The sequence below is a fragment of the Hibiscus syriacus genome, unplaced genomic scaffold, assembly GCF_006381635.1.
Source record: "Hibiscus syriacus cultivar Baekdansim isolate YM2019G1 unplaced genomic scaffold, ASM638163v2 tig00116995_pilon, whole genome shotgun sequence".
NCBI classification, from domain to species: domain Eukaryota; kingdom Viridiplantae; phylum Streptophyta; class Magnoliopsida; order Malvales; family Malvaceae; genus Hibiscus; species Hibiscus syriacus.
In genome coordinates, this window is record NW_024063511.1 from 544,207 (window position 1) to 552,306 (window position 8,100).

Genomic DNA, 8,100 nt, shown 5'->3' on the forward strand with positions numbered 1-8,100 from the left:
GTTTTGGGATCCGAAAACACAAGTTCATGGAAGGTGAAAATGGAATCCCAACGTCCAAATTCTCCCTTCAGGCAGCTTCTGGAAAAGAAACAACAACCTTGTGCCAACATGCAGACAAGGTCGGAGCTGCCACCCAAGAAAGCTCCACCTAAGCGGAGCTCAACCAAGGACCGCCACACCAAGGAAGGTCGAGGGCGTCGCATCCGGATACCAGCGATGTGTGCAGCTAGGGTTTTCCAGTTGACGAGAGAGCTCGGCCACAAATCTGATGGTGAAACCATTCAATGGTTGCTTCAACAAGCTGAGCCTGCTGTTATTGCCGCCACTGGAACCGGTACTATCCCTGCAAGTTTTACTTCCCTTGATACCTCTCTCAGAAGTTCAGGCTCCAGTCTGTCCGCTTCACACACTTATTTAAATCTGAATTTTTCCGCCCAACAATCAAGGAATGTGGTTAACGATTCGTTCAACTTTCCGAATGTGAATGCTTTCTTGCAAGCAAAACAAGAGTTGAGTGACGCTAGTGCGGAGGATACTAGTTCGAGGAAGAAGACCAGTCCCGAGCGCCAAGTTTTATCGCAAAATATAGTCGGGAACCACTCGATGCAATCGACTACGGGTTCGATTCCGGTGAATTTAAATCCGATCCCGACGACATTTGGACGGTGGCAAATTCTAGCAACCATGTCATCAGCGGGAGTGGCGCTGCTGATCCTTTCTGGACATTGCCTTCAACTAATATATATAGGAGCACCATGTCTAGCGGGGTGCATATTATGAATTTCTCTTCTGCGATATCTCTCCTGCCTGGACAACAATCAAATTTGGGAATCGGTCACGGCAGTTCAGTTACCGACACTCATCTAGGCATGCTCGCGGCACTAAACGCGTATATGTCAATTCCCGGAACAAATGTTTCGGAATCTCCGGCCACCAGATCACATCAAGTAGTACACCAGAGTGAAGAACATAGGCATGATTCAAGTAGCTAGTGTATGCCGTTTAGGCGTTTACAGCAAATTACACTTTCATGGCTCGATCATGCTTTATAAATTGATTTGTAAATCAAACACGGGCCGTTCTCTTGGTATACTGAAAATAAAAAGGTGATCAATTCTATTCACTAAAACCAAATCCCCATTTGCAGAAACTTTGGGCCAATCGAACTCTATTGTGTTCATGCACTGCAACAAATTGGATTTCTTAACCGCAATTTATGTCATTTTAACCCAATAATTATATTCAATTATCACTTATATTTTAAAGAAATTTTAATTCATTTTATACTTATAATTAAATATCATCTACCAAGTTAGTCTACAAAAATTCTATAGAAAAGAAGCGACATGGTGCATTGAGAACGTATCATGTGACACAAGTATATTACTACTAGTATTCATTGTTATTAGAGTAAATTACCTATTTAATTATTTACTTATTATCGTAATTTTGTTTAATGACTCAAATATTAATTTTTATAAAAAATCATATCACCTATTATTAGGTTTGACCGTTCACTTAATGAAATTGGTAATGTGGTATCATTATAATAATTTTACTCCACAAAACTTATACATTCTATCAAATTGATCATAACGCGAATTAATTCAAAAATCCTCAACATTTAAAAAATATATCAAATTGATTCTTTTTTTTAATTTATTAATAATAATTTATTAATAATTTAGTGGCCTCTTTCAAAACTATCGACGTTTAAAGATATATGCGGTGTTTGTTTTTCTAAAAAAGGTCTTCAAAGCTCTTATGTATGCGTCGCGCATACCACACACAGACATTGGGCTTCACATACCATTTGTTTTTAGAAGACATAAGTTTTATAACGTCTGCGCGTCCTCTTCTTGGCGCAGACGTGGCTTTATGTCTTCAAAGCTCTTCTAACATCTTCAGAAAACATTAAAAAATATATGGATTAATTTATTTTAAAAAAAATTATTATTGTAGTTGTATGGATTATTTAAATTTCAGTATTGTAAAACTAAAATTATTTAAATCTCAGTATTGCAAAACTCTTTTAAGTTTAAAAATCAGTTTATTTATTTTTAGTTTATTTAGCAGTCTGCAGACGTTAATTTATAAGGTTATTTAATAATTTATTCAGTATGGATTGATTTATTTTAAAATATGGATTGATTTATTTTAAAAAAATTTATTATTGTAGTTGTATGGATTATTTAAATTTCAGTATTGTAAAACTAAAATTATTTAAATTTCAGTATTGCAAATCAGTTTATTTATATTTCAGTTTATTTTAGCAGTCTGTAGACTTTAAAAAACAAACAGTCTTCTTCTTGCAGACTGTAGACTTTTGGTCCACCTCTACTGCTGCATGCCTGCAGATGTGGTCCGCAGACTGCAGACCTTTTATCTCTATAAAAACAACACCACCTTAGTGTTTAAGTGTACCTTTATTTCATTTTCATATTTGTCGGTCATCTTATCATTCTCCATAGCTATCATCACCGTCTTTACGATGTTGTTTATCATCCCTTCGTCGTCCGACAATTCTCTCGAACTCCCATCGCAACTTTGCTTGCCGCCACCATCACAACAACGTCTCCGCCCATCCGCTTCTTCGTTGGTTTTCTGAAAAACACACACTCTTTAAACATCACAATTTTTTCTTTCCCATTTTTTCTTTCACTTTTTTTTGTTGGATCGAATTGAAGGCCATCTAAATATTTTTTAATTATAATCATTTTAATAGAATGTATAAATTTTGAGGACTAATTTTTATTATATTATATCACATCACCACTCCCTGAAACTGATAGTCAACCCAAGTTGATAATTAACCCTAACGGTAGGGATCAAAATAAGCGGAACATTAAGTATAATTTCGAGAAAAAATAATAAAAGCAAAGCATAAAATACAAAAAGAAATGTATCACTAAATAGATAATTTATCTATACTCTTGAAAGACTAAATGTTGATTTTTCAAAATTTAAAAGTTATCTTTCCAATTCCCATAACAGTCTATCATAATATTATTATACCAATTCGAAAGATCAATTAATAATTAATTTATTAATAATTAATTATAAATAATAATTTTAATTCAGAAGCTAGAAAATTTTAAATTCTCGAGATATACTCAAAAAATAAATAATTTCAAATAATAGTTTTTAAGCACTGTACTGTTAATGAAAACACGTGCGCTGCTGAATCTTTGTTGTATATATTTGTTCCACTACAAGACAAATCTCCCTTTTGCATATTCTGACTCATTTTTCACATTTGTTACGTTCAGACTTCAGACCAGTAACAGTACAGCACTTCTTTTGTCACAGCGAATTTTACTTCGCAAATAAATAAATAAATATGTATATCAATAGTTTAATAAGAATTATTAGTGTATTATTTTATATTTTTATGATTATGTATCACAATTTTTGTACGGATTTCAAAATTTTAATGATTTAACTTAAATAGTTAGAGATCGATGTTAGAATTAAAAATAATACAATTAAAAAAAATGAATTAATTGAGTGACATCAATACTTAAACAGAATGTTATTCTCTCTTAAGGTCTCGAGTTTAAATAATTGCGTCTGCATAATATATGTTAATGATTAAATAATGAATATATCACTTTAAAATCATCTCAGTCTGTTCAAAAAGATTTCTAATCAATATGTTCTAAAACAATGGGGTTTTTTAAATAAAAAAATTGAAAGTGAAACATGTGAGGTGATAAAATTTAGAATTTAATTTTTTACAGATTAATCTTTATAATAGAAAACAAACTCGTTCATGAGATTTTAGTAGTCTAGAGTGAACAGAAAAATGAGACACCTAATAATAAGTATAAAAAAAATCATAAGAACAAACAAAACTAAATAAACTTGCTTGTAAATTGTTTTTTATTAAGTTTAGCAAACTATACAAATACATCAAATGTTAAATAGAAAATATTAAGAAGTTTTATTAAACACAAAATTACTCACACAAAACAAGCATAATCCTCTTTTAAGAGGGTAAATGTTAGATTTTAACTTTCTTCATCTTGTCAAAAAATAATAATAAATAATTAAGTGAAAACTGGAAAAAAAATAATTTAGAAATACCACATCAGCATCGCCAATAATTTTTTATGATGGGTAACAAAAAAAAAAATACAACATTAAATATAATTTTGAGAGAAAAATTGAATGACCAAAACAAAATAATAGATAAGTAACTAAAGAGATAACTTATCCTTTTTTTTAATTATATGTAAATTTGAAATTTATGTATATATATATTGTCATCCCTAGTTGATCTAGCTCTTTTAAGAGAACGGTCGTGATCACTAGGGATGGCATGGGGTCGGGTCGGGTTTTTGGTCCACCCGACTCGAGAACAAGGGAATCTCCACCTGAGACCCGACCTGACCAAAACAAGGTTTCATCCAATCCGACCCGAATATATGAATTAGAAACCCGACCGAAATAATAAAAAATATTTTTATTCAATAAAAACAATGACTTAATTAAAAAAAATTATATAGATAGGGGTATTATTGTAATTATTCTTAAATATATAAAGTAAAATTATATATTTTTTTCAGATCGAATCGAGTATTTTTTATCCTAAATCCGAATCAGAATCGGGTTCGGGTTGGTGCCATCGCTAGTGATCACGAGGCCATCAAATTACGAGCCCACATGGTGACGGCAAGTTCTGGGGTCAATCTTGCCAGCATAAACCAAGGGGCTGCAGCTTGCAGAGATAGGGTGAATTGCTTGCAAATAAATGCACATCAGAAAGCTCGCAGTTTTACATGAAAGAGAGAGAAGCTTCAAGTTTCACTGCAAATAATAACAGAGTACGAAGAATATTTAGTTAGCATTGTACACTTTTCATCACAAGTGCCTTTCTTTTGTATGTCTCATGATTATGTCTCTCTTATTTCCGAAACACACCAGCATACACCAAACTCTCAATACTACTCTTGCTTTATTTTAATATACACGGTTTTATAGTTGGCCAATAATCCTCGGCCCCTATGATTAACATGGACTCACCATATTCATAATGAAGTCAAAGTTATACAGTTCCTACATTCCAATTTCCACGCTAATTGGCAATCTTTTTCAACACTATAATATCAAATTGTTTTTTAATGCTTGCCAGCTAATAAAGAAAGCAATGCACCAAAAGTCCCTCAAAAATAAAATATGACAAAAGAATATAGAATTGATCGCATTGCAGGGGGAAAATTAACTTGGTGCACAGGACCACCTTCTGGTTTTAGTAAGGTGTCGGCATACCCAAAACAGCAAAGAGAGATTCAGAGTGTCATCTTGTAAGCCGAGAGGGATTCTAATGACCTATCTCATACCAACCGCACAGAGCGATTCTTCACGAAGGCCTCTATATATACGTGATGCCTTATGTGTGTGTGTATAGTTGGGAACGCAGCTTCTAAAAGAATGTCATGTTGAACACAATCTTAAAACCATGAAACTAAGATTCCCGTATGCAGAGCACACATCTTGAATTTGCTCATTCCTTTAAGCTGGGAAAAGAAGTGCTTTGGAAGATTTGAACCCAAGACCTTAGGGTTATAACCAACCATGCCTTATCCATCTAGGCTTTAACTCCCTTTTCATATATAAACCCCCAAAATCCCCAATTTCCCAACCCTAGCTTCAACTCGTCGCTCCCCGCCTCCATCAAATCCATCACCGTCCGACCGCCGTTAGCGCACCTCCACCCTCATCCGACTCGCCATCGACCGGCGACCAAAACAAGAGCCTTCTTGTTTCGAAAATTGGTAGTGTTCGCCGTAATAGTTCATCGCAAAGCTTCGTCGAAACCCACCCTCGCCGCCTTTTTTCAAGTTTTTCGGTCGATCCGATGGCTATCTCATCTCACGCCTCCCATGGCTTCCCGGTGTCGTGCGATCGAAGCCCAAGAGTTTTAGTCACCATTTCGCCATCGTCGTTGCCGTGGGTAAGACTTTGGTCGCCTCCTTTTCAATTTTTCATCGAGATATTGGGATGATTTTGAGTTAATTAGGTTAGAATAAGTTGCAGCTTATGGAGTGATCGACCATCCTCAATGACCTTCGTCGCCGTCGCACGTGCCGCCACGCCAGTAGTGCACGTGAGGTTTCTCAGTCGGTCCAGGAGCCTTCTAGAACCAGTCGTCAGATCGAACCGGGTCGAGCTGAGGTAGCTCGGTTGAGTCAACTCGGCCGAGTCAACCTGTTGACCCTTACCATAGTTGACTTTGACTTTGACCCGCGTGACTTTGATTTTGACCAAAAAGTCTTTTTTAAAAGTCATATTTATATTTTTCGACGTTCTGAGTTTGATTTCGAGTCTATTTTGTCAAAATTGTACCCGGTAAGCTGTTTTTCACTGATTATCCTCCCGATTCAATTCATTTTTCGCAATTAAGCTCCGTTTCTAATGTACTTTATGTTGATGTATCAGAGATATTATGGATGTTGGATTCAAGTTTGAGAGCTATCGAATAGAGTTTGAATGTTCGATGATATAGCTCGAGAATCGGGTAATACTTTACGCTATGCATGTTTTACGGTACATGTTGATATTACTACGTGCATGGATGAATATGTTCCATCTCATCTGTATAGTTAATTATTTCTAAACTCGATTCGAATGCAATAAAAAGTAAGTAACTGAATAAAACTCTAATGGCTCGTATAAGAAACTATAAGATTTATAATGAACAATTCCAAGTTCCATGATTAACCAGTGAAGCGTTTAAGCTCATAACCCTTAAAATTTGATTACTCTTATTAAAAATTGAAACACCGAAAATACCTAGATGAGAAATTACGAAATTACCCTCGAGAGGTAAAAATAATCTGAATTGACCCTGATTAAGAAAATACCATGAGAATTTGTATCTAATCCGATAAATTACTGATTTAACTATTAAATTCCTATTTTTTTTAGAAGATTTATGATAAATAGTTCGTAACTCTAAGAACGCACTAGAACCAGAATTTTGATTTATGAGTATACACTCAAGACTAACTTATCGAAAGTACTCTTATGGTCAGAATTGTTTGAAATGACTAAAATAAATGACAATTTTGAAATAAATGGAAAGACCATACAGAATGAAAATACTAAAATACCCTTGTATTGTAAAATGACCAAAATACCCCTAAAGTGTGAAATAACCTAAAATACCCCAAGCCCTAGAATAACTGAATACCCTTAGGGTGCGTTTTGTTCACGGAATGTAAGATTACAGTGGGAATAAAAGATTACTAGGGAATAGGATTACTGGGAATGTTGTGTTTTGTGTTTGGTTGGTTTAGCAGGAATGTAAGATTACCGTGTTGTTAAAGGAATAAAAGATTATTGGAATGTATATTGACCAATTGTCCTTATGTATATTTGTATAATATTACAAATTGTAAAATATTTATATATTTTCTTTAAAAAATTAAATTCATAATATTTATATAATTTTTTTTACAAAATTAAAATATAAAAAAAGGTTTAATAAAAGGGTAAAAAAAATTAACCCTTGAACTTCATATAAAATTTTAATTATAGACTTTTTTTTGTAAATCTAAAATAATTTTAGGAATTTATATATTTTCTTTAAAAAATTAAATTCATAATATTTATATAATTTTTTTTACAAAATTAAAAATATAAAAAAGGTTTAATAAAAGGGTAAAAAAAATTTAACCCTTGAACTTCATATAAAATTTTAATTATAGACTTTTTTTTGTAAATCTAAAATAATTTTAGGATAAATTTGTAATTTAACCTTCGTAGAATTTTTATTATTCAATGTTAGAAGAATTATATTTTGAAAAAAATAAAAATTTAAGGGCATTTTAGTCCAAAACGCCGGTAATGTTACAATACATAAAGGAAGGGAGGTAATGACATTCCCGGTAATACCCCAAAAAATCTACTATTGGTAATAAAACATTACCGGGAATGAGATTCTCGGCCAACCAAATATGGGAATGTGGGATTCCCATCCCATGGGAATCCCACAATCCTGGAACCAAACACCCCCTTAAGCTCTAGAATGAATAAATCTACCTCAAATATCATAATGATCTAAATACCCTCATGACTTGGATTAAGTAAATGCCT

General features: G+C 33.4%; 1 pseudogene; it reads left to right on the forward strand.

The window, feature by feature from the left end:
* On the forward strand, nt 1-1,094 carry LOC120193304 (annotated as a pseudogene).
* The last annotated feature ends 7,006 nt before the right edge of the window (nt 1,095-8,100 follow it).